This window comes from Charadrius vociferus, unplaced genomic scaffold, assembly GCF_000708025.1.
Source record: "Charadrius vociferus isolate BGI_N301 unplaced genomic scaffold, ASM70802v2 scaffold72, whole genome shotgun sequence".
NCBI lineage: Eukaryota > Metazoa > Chordata > Aves > Charadriiformes > Charadriidae > Charadrius > Charadrius vociferus.
Window position 1 is genome coordinate 7,274,789 of NW_009647830.1, and position 12,944 is coordinate 7,287,732.

Consider the following 12,944-nt stretch of genomic DNA (forward strand, 5'->3'; position numbering starts at 1 on the left):
GGTAAAAAACATGGCCAGTTATTTTGGTGTCTCTATGGCTAAATGAGAATCTATTCTGCTTATACAAACCTTAAACAACAACAACAAAAAAAAAAAAGTAATGAAATTGCTTCCTGTCTGAATACACTAACAGATGGGAACCATATTTGTTGGATCCCAACTGTGACACTGAAATAGAAGAAAAATGTAACTATTGTGTAAGTGCATCAGCATCCTCAGATCTCCAATTAGATATTCTATCAGGTGCTAATCCTTCCAAAGACACCTATTAACTTCTGCATATTCCCAAATACTCGAGCTGCTGTGTGGCTACCAGGTCTACCTGGCTATCGCTACAGCACTACTTGCCATCTAAAGGTAGGACAGTGATTTCAGGAAAATGAAAGGCAGGAAGTAATATTCATCACATTTCTAATTTCTTTCTGTGAACTGCAAGAAAAAATTTCAAGTAGCCACCATAGATTTTGGGGAAGATTGTTATACTGCTGAGACATAGATCTTCACATTCAGTCTGGCCGCTGCTTTAAGCTTAATTTGCTCTGGCAAACTAGAGATTGAAGACAACCAAGAATAGATTCCACCCCTTATTGTAATAGCAAAACTGTGCTGTAATTGTGCCAAACCAACAGCCAGTGGTCAAGGTGGGGTACATACACTATGTCATTATGATTAAAAATTTTCTACTCAGCTTATCTGGTCAGAGATGAGCTATGCTGGATGTCAAAAAAAAGCAGACATGAAAATGTAGTGCTTACCCTCAAAAGTTCCCAGAGTGTCAGAGCATTGTAATTCTTACATAGTACAGACCCAACCATTGAACTACAGCTCCCCAGCTTCCAAGACATATTAAATACCTATGCAGAAGCATTCCAGGAAGAAGCGCAAAAGCAAAGACTGAAAAAAATGCTCTCCAGAGAAACAATGTTCACAAAGGTATCAAATCAAGTTACTTATACAGACATTTTTTCTCATCTTGAAAAACATTTACACTGAATTTATGGTGATTTCTGCAACTTCACCAAGCTCCCTGAAAGCTTCTAATCAGGAGCTTTTTTTTCAGTTCATTATGAGCTTAACTTGCATAGCTTTTCTGACCCCATTACACATTTTCTTTCAATAATCATTATTCACAACAAGTTTATAGATTAAAGTGATTTTTCTTTTACCCTTCACCTGCTTTGAATGATGTATCACTTCACTTCATAATAAGAGTCAAGATATCTCCTCCTTCATTTATCATATGCGCTGATTGAATTAATTTCAAATTAGGCTGCAGGCTATTTGGGGCAAGGGTCATTTCCAACTGGGTATTTGCAGAGCATTCACTACAAATGGGTCTGCTACAATTGGGCATTAACAGAGTACAATAACAGATGTTATTAACAACAACAGCAGTTTTAGGTTCAAAGATCAGGTGAGGTGATGTCGAAAAACAAATGAGACAATTTCCTTCTGCTGGCTAGCGAATAGTGATCGCTTCACAAAATGAATTCAGCGTTTGCAGCTTCTGCTGAGAATACTTGATTGATGGGAGCTCTGGCTGGTGCCGCTTGTCATAGCTCTCAGAGCGTAACCTTGATGTGTACGTTTCAGCACTGCCTGCTTCTCTCTGACACTTTTGCTATGTGCCGAGCTCTAATTTGTTGATTACAAATTGATGGTCATTTTGGCATTACTGGTTTTCTCCTTTTAATGTTCTTGATGCTGCTTCTCCACCCTGCTTTTTATACAAGCACAAGAGAGGTACAAAGTAAAAGCTGAAAGACCACATCAAGAAACTTTAGATGAATCTGGTACACTTGCAGAATGGTAACTTGAATTAAGCTGGAATATATTTCTTCTTTTCAGCATGCTGATTTTATTTCTTTTTTTTTCTGACTAAGCAATTTTCTAAATTGGAATAAATCGCTATAAATTCAACACACAATAAAATTAGTAAGGCTATTTAAATTTTTAAAGCCTAGGGTGGCAGCATATTATCATTTTAAGCCTAATTTATAGTGAACATCAATGAAAAGCTATCCGTGTGAAGATTTAATAACATCATGCAATGTGTATGGAATTTCTATTTATAATAGAAAGAGCATGACGACTCATGGCAAATTAACATACTTATTAGTCAGCAAAAGTGACAGTACAAAATTGCTGGAGAAATTCAAATAACATAATGGGCAAGGTGAGACTTAAAACAGATGGGATTATCCAAACGAAATACCTCCAGAATTAATATACAAATTTTGTAACATAATACAATATGGAAAAGTGAAAATATTCCTTGAAGGTAGAATACTTGATGCACAGTAATTCTTAGAAGATGTAGCGATTTGTAAATCTTCTGATAATAATATAAACATTTCATATCATTCAGAAAAAAACTCCTAGGTGACTGACATAGGAAAGCAGTTTCAAAGAGGATGCCATATCATATGTTCATTTTTACAAGCTATGCATGTAGTCCAGTCTGCAAAGTAGTGAAACCTCACATCTTCTGGGAAGCTCAGAAAGATAATAACTTGGTAGACACCTGGAGAGTGTTTCAAATGCCTAACTGCAGGGGTTTTGTGCCATTTTTGACCCTAGAATAATTGTATGGGACTTGCTTATATGACATATGACCCACAAGAGACACAGATCCTTTGAAGAAGCTGCTAAATATCAGGCATGAGACCCTAGCACAGCTAAAAAGGCACTGGATGGCTAAGTTTAAGCATCTGAATCCTGCGTTCACCCCTGCTTAGCTGTCTTGCTAGACCAGCTGATAGAAATTGCCGTCACTCATAGCTCTCCATTCTTTCTTCCTTTTTCAAGCAACTTGCTCTTCAAACAAGTTGAAATCAATGGTCATTCCTACCTTCCAAAAAACAAGGACCAAGGGAACTACAGACCAGTCAGCCTCACCTCGATTCCTGGAAGATGATGGAACAACAAATCCTGGAAACCATTTCTAGGCACAAATAGGTGATTGGGAGTAGTCAGCATGGATCCACAAAGCAGAAGTCATACTTAACCAACTTGATAACCTTCTATGCTGAAATGAATGGCATAGTGGATGAGGGGACAGCAGTGGATATTGTCTACCTTCCCTTTGGTAAGGATTTCATACTGTGTCCCACAAGATCCTCATAGAGAAGCTGTTGATGTATGGACTGGATGTACAGACAGTGCAGACAGTGAGGTGGATTGAAAACTGTCCGAATGTCTGGGCCTAGAGCGTGGTGATCAGTAGCACAACATCTAGCTGGAGGCTAGTAGCTAATGGTATAACCCAGGCATCAATACTGGGTCCAATCCTGTGTAACCCCATCAGTAATGATCTGGATGATGAAGCAAAGTATACCCTCAGCGAGTTTGCTGACGATACAAAACTGGTAGGAGTGGCTGATATCCCAGAGGGTTATGCTGCCATCAAAAGGGACCTCGACAGGCTGGACAAATGGACTGACAAGAACCTCATGAAGTTCTATAAGAGGAACTGCTGAGTCCTGCACCTGGGGAGGAACAAGCCCATGCACAAATACATGCTGGGGGCCACCCAGCCGGAAAGCAGCTTTGCCAAAAAGGACCTGGTCATCACGGTGGATAGCAGGTTGAGCTATGTGTTCTTGCGGCAAACGTGGTTAATGGTGTCCTCAGCTGCACTAGGAGGAGTGTTACCAGCAGGTCAAGGGAGGTCATCCTTCCTCTCTACTCAGCACTGGTGATACTACATCTGGAGTATACTGTGTCCCATTCTGGTTCCTCAGTGCAAGACAGAGAGTGCAAGAGAGAGTCCAACAAAAGGGCACAAAGATGATTAAGAGACTGGAGCATCTCTCCTATAAGGAAAGGCTGAGAGAACTCGGACTGTTCAGCCTAGAAAAGAGAAGGTTCAGAGGGGCAGGGAATCTCTTTAATGTGAACAAAAATCTGAGAGGAGGGTGTGAAGAAGACGACAGAGCCAGGCTGTTTTCAATGGTGCTCAGTGACCAGACAAGAGGCAATGGGTGCAAACTGAAACACAGATGGTTCCCTCTAACATCAGGAAACACTTTTTTTACTGTGAAGGTGGCTGAGCACTGGCACAGGTTGCCCAGAGCCGTTGTGGAGTCTGCCCCCTTGGAGATATTCAAAAGCTGTCTGACCACAGTCCTGGGCAACTGGCTCTAACTCACTACTTAAGCAGGAGGTTGGCGAGAGGTCCCTTCCAACCTCAGTTATTCTGGGATTCTGTGAAGGGGAAATCAAAAGACCTCTTGAAACTGCAAGCATTCAACCCACATCCTTACACACCTAGCAAAAAATAGCACCATTCACAGGCTATGAACATCCTAGCGTATGAATTCATGAGTCTTTAGCTCTTAAGTCCCTCTCAGCATAGAAGACTGTGCAATATCAATTACAGATGAAAAACTATGTGTAACTCCTGAAGGTGTTCTCACACGCTTGGAGAAATACATTGCTACAGACATGCACCCATCTATGATTCAGGCATGCCTAGATAGCAGCGCATATATCAAGCACACATTTACATAATTGTGCAAAACACTCACCTGCATGCAGAAAATTAGATTCTTAGGATACAACAGATAGCACCTCTACTTTAACATGCTTCAAATTGCTTTACATTTGGGGCTTCTCTCCAGATTAATAGAGTCCCATGGTTAGCTCCACAAATATTGCTTCAATTACTATGGGAAAAGTTCCAGTATGTTGTAGGGGTAACCTCTATCATGCATTTTATGCCAGTGGTTTTGTGGACATTACATTATAGCATTTTATCTTCTGTTTTTCTTTTTGTGATGCAGTTCATTAAACACATTTCTTCCTACATCCTGTTATATTCCTTCTGATTCACTAAAGCCCTGTGAGACTGAGAAAAGCCTCCAGGATATGTATGCTCAAAACAAACCTGAAACTCTGGAGAACATTCATTTTTTCTTTATATATCAACATACTCAGCTCAATTTGTTGCAGTAATATTGAAATTAAACAATGAAAAAGCAAGGAACTGTGCAGGAACTATTCCTCCTACACTGCTCGAAAGACTATCCTTTTCAAACAATTAAATGATCTCTATCTTGTTTTTTGTACTAAAAAATAAAACACAAAATCTTACTGCAATACAATGAACATTGCCCAGCTACCTATCTTACACCTTTTCCTACAACATTTGCATTGAAAGGCATGAGTAATAGTGCAAAACAGTAAATTGCTACAGAAATAAACAACGTTTGACATAAGTCACTTTGTTAATTAAAAAAAAAAAAAAAAAAAAGAAGAACTAGAAATCTTTGTTTTCAACAATGACAGCAGACATATCATACCAGTCAAGCTCTGAAGCTGTTAGACATTTGGCTGGTCTCAATATTTGTTGAATGGAAGCAAGTGAAACAGTAGGTGGTAGAAATATTGTAAGTTTATAATTCAGACACCCTTGTCATGGTTGAACTATTCCTTCATAAATTCTGATTATTTTCACATTTTTCAAGAAATCAGAAAATTCCATAGTCTTGAGGACTTTCTGTCTACTTAGAAAAATCCAAACTTAGAAAAAAAATAGGTGTTCTGAAGCAGTATCTGAGTTATGTTTCAGTCTTACAGGAATTCACGAGAGCAAATTAATTTAGAAAGAGGAGAAAGAGATGGATAGAACAAATGCTGTACCTTTCGAATGTCAAGAAACCTGACAATGGCCTGTACTACCATGTATGGTCCATATCTGAGGTCTGATTATAGCTAATTCCTAGACTACCTTTCCTATTAACAATAGAAGCTTTCTGGGGACACATGTATTTGCAGTTCCTTATTTCATATTTTAAGGCTTCAGATGCCATTTACATATTGAAATGGGTAAACAGAAAACAGAATCATCACACTTCCTTCAACTCACCTCCCCCTTATATTTCAAAGATCCAAAATGGAGCACATACTCGTCCACACTCCTACAAACCAAGTTTCAAATGAGGTTTTACTGATTATAGAATTATATCTGTATCCATAACTTGTCTCGCATTGTAGAACAACTAAGCAGAAAACAGTAAATCTGAAAAAATACAATTTTTTTTAATATATATGTAAAGCTGAAAGGAAATTTACAATATCAGCTTACTTCAAATTGAAAAGTTATTGATGAAAATAGTACAAATAATTTTGAAATGTTCTTCAAAAGTTTTTTGCTGTTGTAGAAACAATCAAGAAAATATGGTAAAAAGTTGACCTGAGCCTGTAGTTTTTGCAGAAAAATTGTAAGTATTTCACCCCTCTCTACCAAGAATTTCTAAGAGTTGTCCGTGTGGCATACCTGAAATTTGTTACTATGCCTCTTGGACTATCCATAAGGCACTATACTATCCATATGTCATATAGTAACACACCAGGAAGTTTCTCATTCATTCACTAAAATATGGTTGGTGATGTTTGAAAGTTCTGCCAAATTACTTAGTCTGTTCCTATGGAACATTTTTTCTCTTCTGTGAGCCCTCCAAGAAAGTTATTTTGAGATTAGAGGGTGTACAGCAGTATGCGATTCTATTTTATTGATTTTTTATTTTTTTTTTTTTTATCAAGACAGCTTATTTTCTATGTTGTTAAGAAAGTATTTTATTAAAACATATTATACTGGTAGGTTTCAGAGATAACTTGTGCAGCCTTTGTGTGCTGATTCCAGGTTGGTTACTTATAAATAGCTCTTTTGCATTTTCATACTGTCTTGTTTATACAAATGTGTTGTGATTTGTGGCTGTATAGTTAAATATGTGTCAGACAATACATGGTATGGAAGTAATAGATAAAGAGGACAGTATAACACAAACTGGCAAAATTAATCGAGAAAAAGAACTGAGAATTTCTGTTATGCAATTGTCCTGCCAGTGACTTTTTTTTTTTTTAACTGAGTTGCCAAGGAAGAATTTAACAGTAATTTATCTGGCTGATATTTACCCACAGCATCATGAACAATTGAAATGTAGTAGGCTTTTTACTACACTTTGCAGTACTTGCTGCATAAGTTATATGAAAAGTAGGATAAAAATGCATGCTAATCAACTGTGTGTTTCATATGAGTAATATCCTGAATCTTGCACAAATTTCAAATAAGGACTTGATGCACAGTATGCTTTTGATTAATGACACCGATTTCTAGAGGCTTCAGTGGGCTTTGGACTAGGCCTAAAAGGGCAGAGTGGCATCTGAGGAACACAGTCAAGCTGTTAAAGTCATACAGCAATATATGATCCACCAAATATCTCCAGGTAAGCCCAGCACTACTGTTTCCTCAGCATCTGTACACTTTCTGGTGCAGGATAATGTTTCCAAGGTGGATCTAAATAAACCATTACACTGACATACATATGTTGGTAATAATGTGTCCAGACTCTTCTGTACATAACTTCCATCCCAGAAAAGATAATATATTCTTAGAGCAATGATGTGTCTCATTAGGCTGTGGTAAAATATTCCTGAAGGTATAATAGCATGGATGCTGTACTTGGATAAGCCAACTCTCAGAAGAAGCAGTAGTGATGACAACTTAATTCAAGCCTTCCAGCTTTGATATTAGCACAGCTGTGGAGTGCTGCTAAGGACATCTTAAATGTTAAAATTGGTCTTCAGTGAAGTGACCCACAAATACAGCCTTTGGAAATACTGGTGACGTTACTGCTGCTTTCCTTAGGCAAGCAAGGTTCACATGCACTTTCTTCCAGACCCAATCTTCAGACCCAGCTGCAAGGTTTGCCACAGAACAAAAAAGTTTAGCACAGTGTACTTGTCACAGAGATCCTGACCCAACCTATTTCAAAAAGGTCTATCATTTCTATTTTCCCATAACAACAGAGCTGTGCTTTCTGGCATTTGAAATTATCAACAATAGGTGAAAAACCCTAACAAAAAGGCAATGTATTTGCTGCATTACCTGAGGAGAAAGACTAAAGGCACTGGAGCTTGGGATTTAGACTGTTACAGAAACATACAGCTGCCAATGGAGATGAATCATTCCTATTACTTTGAAATTAAACTTTTGCTTGAAACTGAAAAGTCTGATCTGAAGAAAATTTTTACAAATCTTTCCAAATCTTTCTTTTTTGTGTCTAGAGGCTTGGACTGCTTCAGCCACTCTCCCTCTGGGCAGCGGATTCAGTACAAGGGATCATTACCCTTGCCATAGATCATCACGCTTCATGATACAGACCTGCAGCTTGAATCAATTAGGGTTAAAAGTAATTTTAGAGCTTTTTTTTCTCATGTTAGGCCTGTCCACATGGCAGGTGGTTTTGTAGTACTTACACTAGTTTTTGGATTTGTTGTTATGGATCATGGTCTTGAGTCAGGAGTGTTCTCACCTATAAAGAAGGAAATTAATACCTGGCCTAATGACTCCTTTAATTTTCTTACCACTTAATGAAACTACATGTAAAACATGGCTTTCCCATCTCTTTAAGTCAGCATTAAGGTCAAACAACCTATGTGGTTCTCACTCCTGCCTGTGTGCTAGCACAAACATCTTTTCTGAATGCTTTTTTTTATTATCTTTATACATCAAGATAGTTTTAATTCAGGTTATTTCCCCAAATTTGGTCTGTTATGTAGTTATAAGTGCTTACACCAACAGAAGGGAGGGGATAGCAGGAGCTAAGCAGAAAACTTTGGTCAGAGCAGCAGAATAACAGTGCTATTTCCTTCCTTGGCCTGAAGGCCCTGTGACTACGCTCTGCAGTGTGCAGCATTTCCTTGGACACTTTAAAAAGGTGACGAAGAAAGTAAGAGTTGGCAGAATATGTAGTTTTGTCCAGAAGTTTGGATTCCAATACTGATTTTCACATGCACGTGGTATGAAAAAGGAGCACTTTGGCTATTGACTGGTTTCGTGGCTGCTTATTACATCTATATGGCAGATTTTCAACTATGGAGTTCAATTTCTACATGAATTGGACACTTTGTACATGGATGTAAGACAAATTAAAGGACTTCAGAGAGTTCAAGGGAGAATTCAAGTGTCTGAGTAGACAGCCTTACTTAGCTCTGTTCCTCTTGGATGACAGGTTAGATCAAGTCATTATCAATTTTGGTCAACAAGCAACTGCGTGTTCTTACAACCAGATGTTAAGCAAAGCACCTAAGTTGAATAGGGCATCCAGTACTATGGAAACTTAGTAGAAATGCTCATAACAAATATTTTAAGGAAAATCGTTTACTGGCAGCATGGGATTCAATAATGTTTTCTCACGTTTTCCCAGTGCTCTGCCTTAGGGTTACAAGGATTCAGAAGGTCTCCTTTACAAGTTGTTTTAATATTTCTGTGAAGGTAATACGACTGTCCAACTGCATATTGAAATGGTTTTGAAATTTTTTAAAGTATAGAGTTTAAAATGGAAGTGTAAAAAAAAAAAATTGTAATTTTTTTTCAAAGGCATTTACTGCACCGGGACAGAAGAACTTACCTGCCAGACCTCCTTCTTATCACATAAGCGGGAAAATTTGGCAAAATGAGAACAGTTACTCTTGTGTCAGTGCTTGAGTACCAGAAGTTTTTAAATCCCTTTTCAAGCAATGCCTCTATAAGATTTTATGCTTGAGATATTGCAAAACTAAAGGAGAACATCATATTTAAAACACACTAAGTACTCCTTTCAAACATGTGGTTGCACTTAGAAATAATAATGTTCATAATCTTTCATTAGTGGACTCAGACATTATTCAATGGATTCCAACTCATACTAAAATTGTACAGCTCCTTTGACCTCCAAGTCACTTAGAAAATGCTAGTTTCCTTTTTAGAGGTTCCAAAAAAAAATAAAAGTAATTGTAATGTAGAACCACTTTGTAAAATATAATAATTAGGAAACTTTTTAAAATATATAACTATTTGCAATAAGCTAGCACTTTCATACTGAATCACCACTAACCTTGATGCATATTATATGCTGTAGACATCTGGCATTGCACAGGCAATCTAACTTGTCATGGTAAGAAAGATGTTTCTCTGTACATACCACCTGTGTTTGACAGCTGACAAGCAAATGATTCAGCTACATGAAAAAATGTGCAAAATTACATTCAGCTGCTAATAGAGGAGTTCATTTACAAGAATTAACTGGGGGACTTGGAAATATATTCAACTAATTAACTATACAAATTACAAATATATGAGGGAATAGAAAATAGATAAGCTTTTCCAACACTGAAAAATGGTAGATTAGTGATCCAAGTATGCCATTGCCAGATTACTTCAGAGTGTAATGGATCCTTGGGTAAAAGATCCAATACATATGTAAGATATTATATCTGTTTTTCTAGTGGTCACATTTGTGATCCATGTGTAAAAGAAGAGAAAGCTATATTTTATGACTTGAGACAGCAGAAGACTTGGATAACCCTGAGATGATCTACAAGAAATGGAAACCATTAAACATATAGTAGCCATCCTATTTCCATCTAAAGTGTTTAGGGCTGCTGTATGAACCTTTGAAGGTTAAAAGAAAGAACTAAAAGAAAGAAACTTCAGGATAACAGTCTCCAAGACTTATGGCAGGACTGTGTGAGGTTTCTCACTTGTCATACTTACTTTCATTTCATGGGATATGTTTGGCAGACAGAAAGGAAACAGTTGTTTCAAAGAGAACTTTGAGGAACATAATGAAAAGGCCAAACAATAATCCTTATCTATCAAATCCATCTCAATTTTTAATAAACTCTGTCATTTTCTTCTTTAAAACATCTACAGCTGACTCAAAAATTTCAGCAACTAATGCCAAAGGATTTTATTATGTTATCAGACATGTTTAAATGTCAGTGTGGTAAAAGTTAACACTCAAGAATGAAGATTCACCAATTATATTCTTGGTTGTACTAATAATTTTCAGACTGATTTCCAGCAAGTAGCTCACCTATTTTGCTTGTATGCAAAAAGCTCAAAAGGATACCTTTGGGTCCACAGATTCCCCACTCCAGAATTAATCATAGTGCTCAAAGATGAGGTCCAAGTAGAGCCAACCTGTAGCATTATACCAAAAAGCACATCAAGAAAGAATCACGCTCACTGCTTATCCTTAGGCACCATGCACCAAGTGAAAATGTGTGTGGATAGGAGACTTTAGCATCCAAAAAAATGTTTTAAGATTAATTTAGCATCAAAGTCTAAGGAGGCATTTCACAATACCATGGGATATAAATTTTCAAAATTAAACATATTTAAGAAACTGAAATTTTGTGACTGGGTCTATCAAGACCTGTTCCTGTCTTGGGTGAGCAGAGCCACTCCATGTCTGTCTCATAACCAAGCCTGTTGGAGATTCAGCAGTTTGGTGCTCTTGCATGTAAGTGCCTTGAAGAGCCTAAACCCTTTCACACATTTTGCATAACTTCACAAAGTATGAACAATACTGAGCAGCAAAATATTGATTCAAAAAACCTGTCCATGCCTGTGACAATAGGTGACTGCAAGTAGTTATGGGTGGTCACCCCAGGGCTTATTGCTTCATCAGGGAGGTGCTAACTCATTGAAGACTTTACCCCTTATACTAGCCTGTGACAATATCTCCCTTCAGAATAACTTAATTTCTTTTACAGGCAAAAACATTCCAAGTTATAGGCATCCAGAAGGTTAGCCTTCTTACATTTCTGAATTTATTCTATCCAAGGGAATAAATCCATTACAGATTTATGATCACCAGAATTCACTTTAAGAAACAATTATACTTAAAGGTATCTTCTTCTTTCTTTTTTTCTTTTTTTAATTAAAAAAAAAAAAGTTTTAATTCTGATAATAGGAAAATAAGAAAGTCAGTAGTTGGAAAGCAAATATACCACTAAAATGTGATTCCAAATACGACTAAGAAAAAGGTTCATCCTTTCACATTGAGGGAGTGGGCTAATTTGGGAATCTGGCTTTGCCTTTTTGAGTTCTGTCAGTCTGTATCTTCTCTGTCACTGTGTTCAAACACAATCCTTCTGTCTCTCCTTCATACACCTTTTGAAAAGTTATTCCACTGAAAGCACAGCTTTTCTATTTATCCTGCCTTAGGCTACAATGACTCCCAATTTATCCATCTCCTGCTTTGTGTAATATGTCACATGCCAGATAAGAGCATGAGACTGCATCTGTACCACAGATACCTCATTTAATTCATCATAGAATCTCATTTTCTTCTCATTGTGCAGGACCACATATAACATATTAACAATACGGTGGAAAACTTGACATTTTGAAAACCATCTTCTTTAGTTTCAAAGTTCTTGGCATCATAAATGTCTGTTGCGTAGTTAGAATACTTTAGGAGATTTTGTTGGGTTTTGTGATGCTTTTACCCACTGCATCAGCCTTTAAAGAAAGTACCTAAATCAACAGACTACACCCAAGGCTAGGTAGGGCATGACACTGTTCCTAGGTCTCTTGTTTAAGCTCAGTTACTGGGCAGCAAGACATGGAAAATGTAGTGAGAGAAATGCAGACAGAGGAAGAGAGCACATAAATTTCAAGCAGGTTGATTTAATAACCTACTGGTGAATTCATTCAGAATCTAATTATCAAGCGCACAGGATAGGGATACAAGAATATTACAAATCAGCCATGCTAATTAAAAAAAAAGAAAAAAAAGAAAGGTTTGTTTATTTACAATTATAAATTATGGAAGGATAAGTAAAGGTGTGAAAATATTACATTGCTGAAGCACAAGAGTACTTGACAGGATAAGATCACAGGTCCATACAGACCTGAGTCTGTCCTTTCAGAATAACTATTAAGGGGTACCATGGGAAAGAGATTAGGTCAGGATATATAGACAACAATTATGCCCTTTACGTACTTCTTAAGGACTTCTTCTTCTATCTGTACTTTCAAGATATCCTGATTTAAGTTTGTCTACTAAACTTTTTTAGTAGCCATTGATGAAACTGTTAGATAGATACCAACTGGACATGAACATTTGCTATAATATGTTTTATCAACTTGTTCTAAAATCACTTCCTTT